Source organism: Manacus vitellinus, unplaced genomic scaffold (genome assembly GCF_001715985.3).
Source record: "Manacus vitellinus isolate BGI_N305 unplaced genomic scaffold, ASM171598v3 scaffold_7_pilon, whole genome shotgun sequence".
NCBI classification, from domain to species: Eukaryota; Metazoa; Chordata; class Aves; order Passeriformes; family Pipridae; genus Manacus; species Manacus vitellinus.
The window spans coordinates 3914413-3927455 of NW_021940813.1; the positions used below are offsets into that span (position 1 = coordinate 3914413).

Consider the following 13043-nt stretch of genomic DNA (forward strand, 5'->3'; position numbering starts at 1 on the left):
CGCCGCGCTGTCCTTTTGTTCGCCGCTCTCGCGAGAGCCCCCGGGCGCGCGCGCGGCCCGGACGGCTCTAGAAGGAAGCAGGCCACGGGTCACGTGGATAGGCGCTGCCGCCATCTTGTCGCTCCCCTCCCCCGGGCAGTGGCGCAGCGCGTAATGGCGGTGCTGGGGGGGTGAGGGGAGGAGGAGTCGCTGCCCCCCAAAACACACCGGGCTCCGCCACCTGCCGTCAGCGCGGGTGCGGACACCATAACCTGTGCGTCTGCACAGCTCAAACAGTCCCCTTTGCCCGGAGCCCCCGGGCACATCCTTGCGAGCCGCTCACCCCGACACGCTGCTGGTGGTGGTCGACACGAGTTATTGCACACATCCGGCATCTTTTTCCCCCTAAAACCTTTAGTTGTCAAATCAAAGGACATGCCAAAGGTTCCCCCCGGCAGTCCCATTTTCCCTGTGGTGACAGTTTCACCCTCCCATTACATCCCCAAAATGCCCCACCTTGGACTGATTAAGACTCTTAGCCTGTAAACATCACTCAAATACAAAGCATTAAAATGCCTGTCTTTAAAAAGAAAAGTATATAAATAACCCCCTTCCCTTCCATCACAGCCTGCTGACACAGAAAACACTGGAGCCACTTCCTGGAATTTGGGTCAGTAAAAGTCCTGACAAACATGCTCTGGGGGTCAGGACATACTGACGTATCCAAGGAAAAGGACATGAGTTTGGTTGTCCTTGATCACACACAGCAATTATTCCTCCATTTCCCTCCTCCAACAAGAGAGCATAGGGAAGATTTAAACTCCAGAAGGATGGCTGGATTCACTGTGGGATTCAAAAGAAAGACAAAACTTTTCCACAGTACTCACACATATAGTTAAGGTCTGCTTAGGTTTTCCTGCCCTTAAAGTTGGAGTGCTAGAACCAAAGTCCTCCCATTCCAGAAATCAAGCCCTGCAAGGTTTAAACATCCACAAACAAATCCTTAAATGAGCAAAACACCTTCTCACAGACAAACCTGTCAGTTCTGTACAGGACAGGGTCTGGCCTTAAACAAAACATTTCTCACTTCTCTACTTCACTCTTCCACAATGCTCCTTCATCCAGCTACAACTCCAGAGTTAAAGATTTATATTTGTATTTCTTCCCCATGTGCACCTATTTATATAATTTAAAACCTTGCAGGTGTCTTCACTGAGGCTGCCTGACAGTTAAAAGGAAAAAAGAAAAAGTTTCTGTATTCTTTTAAAAAGCTGTTACTGGATGGAGGCCCAAATTTTGTGGGGTTTTTCTGAAAGCAAGTGTCAAATAAATCTTTTAATTCCTTTTCTTCTTACTGCTTTGGAGACAATTCTAATTTCTGAACAATTCTGCAGTGTTTACATCCCTGCAGTGTCTTCAGTGCTTTTATAAACAAGGGCATTGTTTAAGATAATTCATATGCACTAGAAAATTGCATTAATTAATTCTTTGCTGTGCAAGTTTTAGAAGTATCATAGCAATTTAAACCCTGATCCTGCAGTCAGGAAAGTCAGTTCTTGGGGTAATCAGTTTTCCCTCTGTTATTAAGTTGCCATCTGCACTAGGCAGGACCATGTATTCTCTGTTTCACTTTTATTCTTCCACAGCTGAGTCAGACACAATTCCCTGGAGGAAGCTGAGCAGCTCCTGAGTACCTGAGTCAAGCATTAAACCAACACTGGAGTCCTCACAAACCCTGCTTACTGTTAAACTCAGCAAGTTTTTATTGATGGGTTCGACCAAAACTGCTTAAAACCTGACACTGCCAGGTGCTTGGACACTCAAATCCTAGCAGGATTCCCAAATTTGCTGTTCCTTCACCTGCAGAGCCTCCTCTGGTAGTCATACCGAAAGGCTACACTGTTAACCCCCAAATAGCCAGAAATACGGCTTTCTGGGTGTAGAGGAGGTTGCATTAGGAAAACAGTGTCACCAGCTGCCACCAAACCCTTGTGAGCTGTGAAGTCAACACTGTTTATGAAGTTGTATCTGCCTTTTAGAATATTTTTATCCAAAGTGATAGATACTGACCTTGTGTACATGAGCTTCCTTATCTGTTTTGAAACTATCAACAGGTCATATGGTACTAACCATCTTAGCAAGCAGATTTCTCATCTTACAGAACTATGGCCTCACATCTAAGGAAAGGAGATATTTTACTAATCATAAAGCAACTCAGGCCCTGAAATCCAGAGTGTGATACAAAATAAATCCTACCATGAATGTAATTTTCAGGTTGCAGTACTGAAAACTTGTTTCTTGTTCTACAGAGCTGCTTATGAGTACGATACAATATTTGTGTGAGTCTTTCATATTGTAAGCAGGGCAATAAAAACATAACTTCAGTGTTGTCCAGCCACAGGTTAGCAGAGGGACTTGGAAAGAGTCTTTAGTCAACAGCATATATCTCTCTGTAACATCAGAAATTTGTCTTTAACAGCATAATTTTTACATGCTCTATCTGATCAGTTCCCAAAGTTCTGTGGACAGTTTTAGGAGTCAAAAGGCACAATTTTACTGATTTGGAGGAATAACATGAAAAGAAGAAGCACATGCAACCATTGATGGTACTGCTGGTGAAGCCTTCACTAAAAAGTCTGCATTTCCCTACAGCAGTGGCTACAAGACTCTTTGGACTCTTTGGGTAAGTTTTAAAATAATCTATGTAAAAAATTATGCAGCAGAATAAAATGGAAAAGCATTGTTAAAGCTGGCACCTTTCCTCTAACTTCAAAACAAAACTAGGTTTGTTGCATTGGACAGCTTTACCAGGTTCCTCACATTTGAAAAGCTGTCTCTGTTGGCAGCAGGACTGGTGTAGGCAGTTCCCAGCACTTGCCATTTGTTCCTGTCCCCCAGGTGTCCCCTCTTTTGTCCCAGTACAGCTATTAGTGATGCCAGTCCGTGCAGTCAATGAAGGAACTGATCTGAATTTAAAATAACTCTGTTTGTAGGCGTAGAAAGAGACCCTGCCTACATCAACTCTCTGCCCTGGTAAATGTGTGTGGGATTTTGGGTTGTGGTCAATCAATTTTGTCAATTTAGTGAATATTTCCTACCATACATGTGCCCTAACTCAGTGTTAGCCAAGGATTTCTCACACTTGCATTGCCAGCTGATGTAGTCCCCATCTCACTCTGCTCATTTCAGACTCAAATAAACTGGTGTGGAGAGGGTGCTGTTTTTCAACTGGATCAGTCTGTCAGGGAGGCATCACAAGTGCCTCTGCCAGTCCAACATGAGAGGGGTAACCAGTCCCAGGCAGGGACAACAGGAGCCTGGAGCTGCTGCTGAAGGAGAGTGTGTGGAGCCACAGCCTCCTTCTCTGGGTAGGCAGGGGCAGAACAGGATGAGAGCACAGGATGTGCACCCACATTTTCTTGGGAAAGGAGTGCACTGGGTGCCCATTACACAAGCCATGGAACTCGGGGGGAATCTCAGGAAAATCTGGACAGAATTTTCTGTTGCCTGTAGAATTACATCAGGTATCTTAGCCAAAATGTGCACAGGGTTTTTTTATTTGTTTTTGTCCTTCTGACTCTGTTTTGGTATAAAATCTAAGTAATAAAGGAAGTTACTACTAATAAAAACATTATTATTAAACTGTGCCTGGACAGCATTGATAGAATATTTACAGAATTTTCCACTATGCTGCAACACTATTTTCTGTCATTGCCTTAGCTGAGTATACATCTATCCTAAGTCTCAGAGAGGACATAATGCCTTTAACTCACCTGAAGAATTAAAAGGCAATCTGATTAAGAGCTACTCTGTTCTTTGGCTAGTGTACTGCCACCCAAGCATTGCTGGCTCTCCTTCCCTTTTCTCTCCACACTCACAGACTGGTAGATAGAATGTACACAATTGATTGGAGAGGGCTTGATGAAGAACAGATTCGTGATGAATCTCTGAAAAGATGCCTGGAGCGTGTTCTAAAGCTTCAAAGACATTCACATCTTGTCCTGAAAAACCACTAAAGACTGTTTACAGACAGCAGAGATTGTGAGAAAGGAGAGACAGAAAGTTTTATAAGCTATGACTCTGGAACAGGGACACGCAGAGAGAATTTGGCCATTTCAAATATATAATAGTCCTTATCTGAAGCAGCTTCTCTTTCTCTCTTTTTTTCAAATGAAGTCCTATTTTTATTTTCTGTAATGGTTTAGTGACAAGATCAAGTAGTCACAGGTTTCTGTGGGAACTGAGGAAGCACAAGCATAGTCTTGTCCTTATTTCTTCTTGTTACATGACAGAGGAAGAATGAGTCCATAACTTTCACACAGGAGATACTTCTTGAGCTGGAGTCAGGGCACAGGACTGCCACCCAAGGCTATCACTGAAATGGCAGCAGAATAGAGGCAAAGGAATGGGAGATAAGATGAAGATGGTCCCCTTTTGAGGTAAGAGTGAGCAGAACAACAAAGATACATCCATGCTGCTTGCTGTGAGCCTGCTGTGTTACATGCTTAGCCCAAAAAAAGGACTGGCCTGCCTGCCTGCTGGGGCTGCCTTGCTTGCCTGGGTCCAGAGGAGTGTAGAACTGCAGCAGGAGAGGCTTCCTCCCCCTCCCTCCTCCCTGACTCCCAAGAAGTCACTCCTCCAGAGCCTGATGGGATATCCAGACCCTCACTCCCAGCCTCCACCCCATGTCCCAGCTAAATATCCCTGCTTTGCCAACAAGTCCCTCTATCTGCTGTGCACCTCTCTTGGCTGTGGAGGATTTTCCCTGGCCACATGTGAGAGATGGAGTAGATGCATCCCGGGTTTTCAAGGAAGGGCCTTACTAGCTCTCTCCCCTCTTGTGTGCAGGGGTTTGACTTCTGCTGCCATGTGTGAGTACCTGGCAAGCTTTGACCTTTGCAGATGGTGGTTGTGCAACATGGTGCAGCTGCCAGGAGTGCTCAGGTTGAGTGGATGGCCTCAGCTATCTGGGGAATGCCCAGCGTTGCTCCTTATTAAGTGAGAGAGATTTTCAAGTATTAATATTGTTACTGAGAGGCAGCACTAATTGAATGCTCCATCTTGTGCACTGTCAGAACCATGCTGGACTTTTTCTGTGGCTCAGAGTTGTAGAGGGTTGTAGAGGGTGGAAAGGAGGGTATTTTTTGACTAAAATGATAAGAGTGGTTGTCCTGACTGGAAGAATGAATGGAAAGAATATGGCAGTTCTATGAACATTGAAAATTTCTGAGTTGGGCTCTATTTTTCATATCCCTAGATTCCTTGCTAGCTTGGATTTTAAAAACCTTAATCACTTTTATCTCTCTGCATTTGGATCTCTCCATTGTCCCCACTGGACTCCAAATTACCTTGCCTTCCTCTCTCACTCCCCAAGTTTATGCACTGCTTTGTCTTCACAAATGCTGTTTTCCATGTTCCAATTAGATTGAGGGCTTGCCTGCACAGGAAAGTTGCACTACTATTAATTTGCAGTTTGCTTTAAAGAAATTATGTTAAACCTGGGCAAAAGGCCATGTGGACTCCCTGGTATTCCTTTGCAGGAATACAAATGGCTTATTTCAGGTTAGATCAGGTCAATTAGGAACAGGAAGAACTTGCAAAGCAATAAATTTTCCTACACCAGAACAAAGAGAGCCCAGCAGCTTCTTCTACCCATTGTGTCCTCCAAATGGGAGTGAAAAGCTGGGGGCATGGTCTTGACCTCAGCAGGAGTCTCAATCCACTGGGCAGAGGTAGCTGGTCCCAGCAAAGCAGCAGCCGCTGCTGTCACTGTGTTCTGACACGAGCTGTGAAGCAGATGATGCCCACTGCAGCCTTTTTCCTGCCAGGACATCCCAGTCCACAGGGCAGGAGAGGGGCCTGGCTCCCACTCTGTTCCTACAGGTATTAAAAATTGAGTCCTTTGCCAAGTAAATTGTAGTATGATGGTATTCAGTAGAAAAAGTCATGAGCATCCATCTACTGCCCCTCTTTGAATGAATGCCTGGAGTTAACTGTTGGTTTACAAGCAGACTGTAATTTTATGAGTATGCCTGTCTCTTGTAGACAAGCTCAAAGGAACAGAAGGTGAAGACAAAAGAAGAGAGACTTATAGCAGCAAGAAGAAAGGGAAGAGGCACATCAGTAAATCTTGGATTCTGTGAATTCTCATTGTTAACTGGTTTGAACTGGTAAGCTAGTAATTGCCTAAATCAAAACAGGCACCTAGTCAAGATGGCTCCTATATTAATCAGCATTAGTATTATACTTTGAAGAAGGCACTAATGTTTCTCATTTTGGTTTCTGTAAACCTTTTCTAATTACTATTTCCAAATACCAAATGTAACTTTTATGTTATGTAACATAAATGTAGCATTAGAGTCTTCTTTGAAAATCCTCTAGAGGGTCACTGACCAGAGAGTGTGATGGCAGCTCAGAAGGGCCTGTGGGATTGTCAGAGTCCCGAGGACACCCCCAGCTCCACAGCAGTGCTGGTCTCCAGCTCCCCACAGCCCTGCCCTGCCTGGCCATGGGCCCACGACCTGTCCCAGCCATGGCTGTCCCCGAGCTGGGGAGGTGCCCGGTGCCTGAGGCTGCCCCCAGCTGCACCTGGATGGGGAATGGGAATGGCCTGGGCTGCCAGACCCTGCTCTGATGCCCTGGGAATTCCCCTGCAGTCCCCAGTCCCCAGCCCTAAGGGATCTGCTGCCCTTGCTGCCAGCAATCCTTGCTGTGCCCTGCCAGGAACTAAAAGATCTAAATCATGAACCAAACCCAATTCTGGTCTTCAAGAAAAAGGGGGAGGAAGGCCCATCTTTCCATTCCCTCACTGTTGCCGCTGAGTGTTGATTAGGTCTGTCCCTTGGCAAGTGAGGGGTCTCCAGCAAGAGAATGGAAGAGGTGTAGAAACTTGAAGTAAAAAAGCTCGTAGAGTTGTGAGCAGAGGAGAGGGAAGGTCTGGATATGGAGGCACCAGCTGGAGCACTCAGAGGGGAAAGTGCTCTCTGAATGGCCTGAGTTAGCAGGTCACCAAGACCACAGGGCATCTCCCTGTTATCCCTCAAGACACTCAGAACTGGGGACAAAGTGATTAGCCCTCATGATTGTCAGAGTTGGGACAGGATGCAGATGCTGTTGCAAAAATTCAAAAAAGATACAAAAAGATGTCCAAACCCTGTGCATAGTCACAAATCCAAGAATAGCCCAGGAGACATGAGAAGGGCTTAATAGTTGGCATCCCTTGTGTTCTCTATGGCATCACACAGATCCTGGACTGATTACCTGGGCATGGTCTTCATATTGCCTGGATTTTGGATAGATGGCTTGAACATGATGACCTGATGCCTGGTGGCTGCACTTGTGAGTGTGAGACTGAATGTGGCTGAGTGAAACCTGTTTTGTTTCAGTTTTTATTTTAAATGAAATCACTTTCTTCCCCTTCCCCTCCTATATGTTTTCTACATTGTTTATACCATGTTGGAGTAGTAAACAGGAGCACCTAGCTGCATAATCTTTCAGTCATATCTCTTGTAGTGGCAGCAGAGAAAGAACCATAAAAAATTTAATGTCAGTAGAAAATAGTCTTTTTTTCTGGATGGGTTCATCAAAGGCCACCCTGTCCCTCTTGCTGGCTTTGGTCAGCAGTGGAGGTTACACAGCTGGAGCTCTGGCCCACTCCATTGTAAGAGGCTTAGCTCAGGCTTCAGCATGCACATTGCAACCTTTCCACTTAAATCATTAAAAGTAAAGGGGTTTTGAGACACCTAGTCCACCACACTGCCTTAAGACTAAATATATCCATCCACTCTGGATGGATGCTCATCGGACTGGATGTCCAGAACACCAACTACATGCCCAAACTGGGGTAGGGCTCACAACCCTGGCAATAATTGTCTTCTCCTAAGGGGCAGGGCCCCAGGATGCTGTCATGTCAGCACAGCCACTGCTCCTCAGCTGTGAGGCAGGAACCCCTGCTTCATGCTGGGACTGAAAAGCTGCTTAGTGAGCTAAAGGCTCCTGGCTCCTTTCAGACACCCACGGACACGGTGGAGCTGAAACCCTCCCACCCCTTTCCGAGGCAGGCAGCTCAGTGCCTGCAGGGAAGCAGGAGCTGCTGCTGCCTCTCTCTGAGACAGCAGCTCCTGGTGACTTCCCCCTTGTCTAAAAGATGGCACGATGGTGGTTTTCAGCTCCAAGAAGTGGCTGCACTTGGCTTGTTGTATGTCACGTCACTGTGAAGTAACTTAAGTCTCCCTGTACTCATCACTTCTAGCCTATTCATAGTAAACAGGAAAAGTAGTTTATTTCCTTCCTCTTTGCAACTACTTTTTATATATTTGTGTGCTGCTATTCTGCCCCTCCTCAGACTTCACTTCTTGAGACTGAATTGTTTTTCATTGTGCCTTACAGTTTATATCTTCTGAACTTCTCGTAGAGCAGCAGTTTAACATTTAAATGAATATAGTGTTCCTGAAATGAGCTGGACTGACAAGGCATGGAAATGGAGACTTCTGTCTTCACAGATTAGACACCACAGTGGTAGGAGGAGTGAGAACTCCATACCTAACTTGTGATCTGGAACATCTCTAGAGGCAAGAAGACAATGTGGTGATGAAATATATCTAAGTGGTTCAGGTTTCCTCCTTAATCAGTAACCTCTAGGCAGCCTCTGAGGATTCATTTGTGCCAGATGTGGTGGTGTTTTTGCGATATGGACAAAACATTACAATAGCAAGGAGCAGTGTTAACCAGCTCATTTCATATGAATTACCAGCCTTGTGGGGGCAGAGCATTCAGGCAGGTTCATCTAATCAGCTGTAGATGGACACATGGAAGGATCTCCAGCCAAGTCATCTCAGACCCCTCTTTCAGCTGCAGGGGAGAAAAAGGCACTCAGAGGTCATGAATCATCTCATCCCAAAGTAGGTATTTAAAATAGATCAGATAAGACATACCTTTAAATTGCCTGTGGGGCAACAGGCTCAGATGTAGAGATAGACACTGTAGACATCTAAAATTAGGTGAGCTGAATCTCACCTGTGGAGTCCATCAAAGTAGTGACACAGGGGTCAAAAGCCCCACTTCCTGTGGGAAACCTTCAGAGCACATCTTCTGCCTTTTTGAATTTACAGCCACCTCAAAGCAGCCAGGTGTCATGGCTGATGAGAGACATATGAGGGTCTTCCACTAAATGGCTACATCTTACTGATTTTTGGAAATAAATTTTTTTTAAATCCTTCTTTCTTAGTTTAGTATCTAAATAATCATTTTCCAGGGCAGGAATAATTGCTTTTTCACATCTGCTCATGCCATCAAGGGGAATTGGAAAAGCAAATGCTTGGATTAGGAAGCACTGATGTTCATCATGGCTAAAATAATGGTATTTTGTAGAGGGGAACTTTTAGGTTGATTCATCTGATATAGTTAAACTGTAAAGATTTCTCTTGCAGAATCTTTGGCAAATAAGTACTTCAAAACAGGTTTTTTTACTCTCATAGCATCTTCTCCCCCTCCTCTCATATTTATTCCTTAGTTAATAGTTTGTAACTAAGGAAAAAGCTTCTCTTGATACCATAGCACATCTCCTGACCCACTTCAGTGCAAATGCATACATAACCACTTGTTTGTTTGTACTTCTACAGGTGTTGGTGCTGTGCAGATATGGGCTGTGGTTAAAGTTTCATAATGGAAAATCTGACAGGCAGTTAACTAATCCATGAGTCATATTTCGTAATAGCCTAAAGGTCTCTGATGCTCGACCTTCATTTGATACCCTTGCCATCAGGCAGTTTATACATGACCCCTCTGAAGAACATTCTTTATATAGATGACTGCACTGCTGCCCTTTTATACCTGCAAGGATGGGCATTGCACTTACTGAACCAGGGGAGTCTCCCATCTCCCTTTCCACCCCTCCCCTCCATGAACAGGACTGCAGAGGTGCACTGTAGGACACTCACCTGGGGAATGAGAGCAGTGGAAATCTCTCTGCTTAGTTAAAGTCTTCTGTAGGACCCAGCTGAAAGGTGAGGAGAAGGATGGGGAGCTGTTTTCAAACATCCATTCACCCTAACCCTGCTGAAGGGGTTTCTGATTGGAACAGCTCCACTAATAAAAGTAGCAGTGGAACTACCAGCACTAACAGAGCTCTGCTGGTTTCACCTGTGCATGGCTCACTTCTGCTCAAGGCAGGCCAGACAGACACAGAACAAGACATCCTTTTTTTGCTAGCAGCATTCCCAGTGCCAGGGTCTTAAAAGGAAGGCCTAATGTGGAAAGGGCTGGTCTGGAGAATCTACACCTCTGTTTTCTAGCCAAAGGGTGAAAAAGCAGCACAGTGCTTATGAGGGTACCTTGGCTTTCAGGACTTCTCAGGTCCTTTCTCAAAGGCATTGCTGCTGTTTCCAAAGCTAAAATAAAGCAGACACATGACTTCAGTCACTGCATGAGAAGTTTACATACTATGACTCGTCATAATAAAGAAACCTAAACAAAAGCCCAGCGTGTCACTAAAGCTGCAATATGTTTTCCATGCTAAATTCTTTTAGGTTTGCTTTGGTTTCTTTTTTACAGCTGTGGAATAGTAGAATATCTCAGGGATATTAACTCTGACGTTGCAGGATAGAAAGTTCTGGTCTTCATGAATGGACCCACTATAAAACAGAGCAGAAGGTTATCTTATTTTTGAAACACTCTGGCATAACAACTTTTACAGCGGTGCCAAATGCTGGACAACAATGAGAGTGGCTGAGAAGACAAATGGAAAGAAGAAAGCAAAGGAAAAGGGTTAACTTTGGCTGCCTCTTTAAGAAACTCTGCCATTTCCAAGTGACTATTTTATAATTGTCTCTGAGATATCAGCAGACACCACGAGTGATGTATATGTAGCATGTGAGTTGCCTGCTGTATGTGGAAAACTGCCTAGGGAGGGATTGGCACAGTGGGAGGGGGAACATGGCCAGCCTGACTGTAGGCACCAGTGAGGAGTTTAGTCATCCTGCTGAGTCAACAGGAGACATGGCACCTCCAAAGGTGCTTTTGCCTACTCGTCATTCCATGTTAGACAGCTGAAGTTATATGGGAAGAGCCTGTAATGACAGGCTCACATGCAAGCTGCTGTTTATACATGGGATTCATCTTGCTTGGCTGATCTGCATCACCAGCTCAAACCTCTTCATCTGGAATAAAGCTGGTGTCGGACTGGGCGAGGCTTGCTGGGGCTGTTTCTTGGGGCTGTCCTTGCAGCTCTTCTCAAGCAAATGCAGAAGGTAAGGAAAGGCCAAACAAAGGTCCCAGTAGGATTCAGGTTCGTTTCAGAGGGGCAGCAGTGTTTGAATCCTGACAGCTTTACTGAAAGATATTTTTTGCTATCATTGAGGGTCCCTGCAAGATGAAGGACCCAGCTGCACAAATCCCACTGGGAGGATAGGGCTGCTGACACAAATGTAATATAATAAAACATGTTACAGACTTGTACAACTCTTGTCTGATGATCTGAGGGACTCCTCTCCCAGTTTGCCCTCAGTACCCCCTCAAGTCAGTGTAACTATCACCTCCAACAACTCATGGCATTGGATCATGATATTTGTAACAAACTTCTGGTTTAAAGTGCCAGGATATAGGAACTATATTGTATGTCTGTTCCACAACATGCTGAACTCTTGCTTTGTCTGAATTTTTGTCTTTTTAAAAGTATTTTTTAAGGTCATCTTAATATCAGAAGAGAATTTTCATTTTGTCCATCTTTCCTCTCTTTATTGCAGTATTGGCTGTAATTAAACTCTAAATTGCAGGAGCATCGTTACCTGACATTTTTCTCTCTTTTCCAAACAATTCCTGGAACTGAAAGTTAATAAAAGGAGATATACCTTTTCAGTTCTTTGTTCAGCTCCCCTGGCTTGTTTTCAGCATTTGACAATGCTTTCCAGGCTCTCAGTTTCACCTCCCTATTTTCTGGTTCCCTGAGCTTGTGTGGTGCCTTTGATGCTGCAAAAGGGCAAGATAAAGCACTGAGGAAAAAAGGTGAAGTACTGTGACAAAAGGACAGGCATCACCCCAGGGATTCATGTACTGAAAGATCTTTAAAATTCTTCTCAAAACTGACTAGTTGGGAGTTGACAGTATCCTTTTAAGGACAGTTTATGTTCAGAAATCCCGGTTAGTCTTATGAGCAAGTTTTGGCTGAGCACAAGTGCTGGTGACTTTTTGAAATGAAAAACATTTCTAAAGACGAAAATAGCTAGTACTGAAATCTCTCACAGCCCTTATTTACAATTTCTGTGTGATCCCTTGTCCAGATTTATAATGATTGCTTGCCAGCAGAACTTACAACTCTATGGATTTGTCTTTAATGTTGTAATTAAAACCAGGATGATTTTCATGGGCCCAGAATAATTTGTAATTCTTGTGAGAGCTCTGTCTTTTAAGTGGCCTTACATAAGATGTAATCTTCACTGACCTAAACATGCATACATAATTTTTTAAAAAATGATTGATGTTTTCATCAAGCAATCGTATACCTTTGGGATCATTTCAACCTGATGCATTTAAGTACAATTTTCCCAGCCTTTCTCAAGAATTTATAATGTTTTTAAGTTATATCTAAGTAAAACACTCCTTTTTTTCTTCTGCCAGGTGCCTCCAAATAGCTTGCATCTTTTAGTCCTTCTGTAAGAGGTAAAGATGTGACCTTTCATTCTTCCTGAACATTTTCCCTTTTACTGTTCACCCACTGACAACATATGCTGGGGACCCTGCAGTGACTCCCCAGCATTTCCAGAACTATGCAGTCTAAAGACCAAAACCTTCTTGTTCTCCCTAAATATGGGATCACTATGTAGTGTAACCCCCAAAATCTGATCTCCTACTAGTTCTCCATATTTGTTAGGGGGGGTGGATGTTCCTTATGGTACAATAAAAAGGCCATGCTGGCATCCCTCACACACTGAACAGGGCAGAAATGTGTTACAGCAAGAGTCCATGAGGGGTTGTTATATGGCATGGGTGGAAAGTTAGGTCCTCAAATGTGAACTTTTTCTTATTGGAACACGTAGCTATTTTTGAAGTCTGAAACTTCATTAACAGGA

At 44.2% G+C, this 13043-nt stretch overlaps 1 long non-coding RNA gene across 3 annotated transcripts; it reads left to right on the forward strand.

Moving 5' to 3' along the window:
- Positions 1 to 120: 120 nt before the first annotated feature.
- On the forward strand, positions 121 to 12424 carry LOC108641565. Of its 3 annotated transcripts, none has more exons than XR_001922099.1 (4): positions 121 to 2662; positions 4302 to 4418; positions 6025 to 6149; positions 10531 to 12424. It is a non-coding gene; the product is annotated as an uncharacterized LOC108641565 (long non-coding RNA). The 3 variants fall into 3 exon arrangements; XR_001922098.2 differs by lacking the exon at positions 10531 to 12424 and having other exon boundaries at positions 612 to 649; positions 2459 to 2662; positions 6025 to 6320; XR_001922097.1 differs by lacking the exon at positions 10531 to 12424 and having other exon boundaries at positions 6025 to 6320.
- Positions 12425 to 13043: the final 619 nt, after the last annotated feature.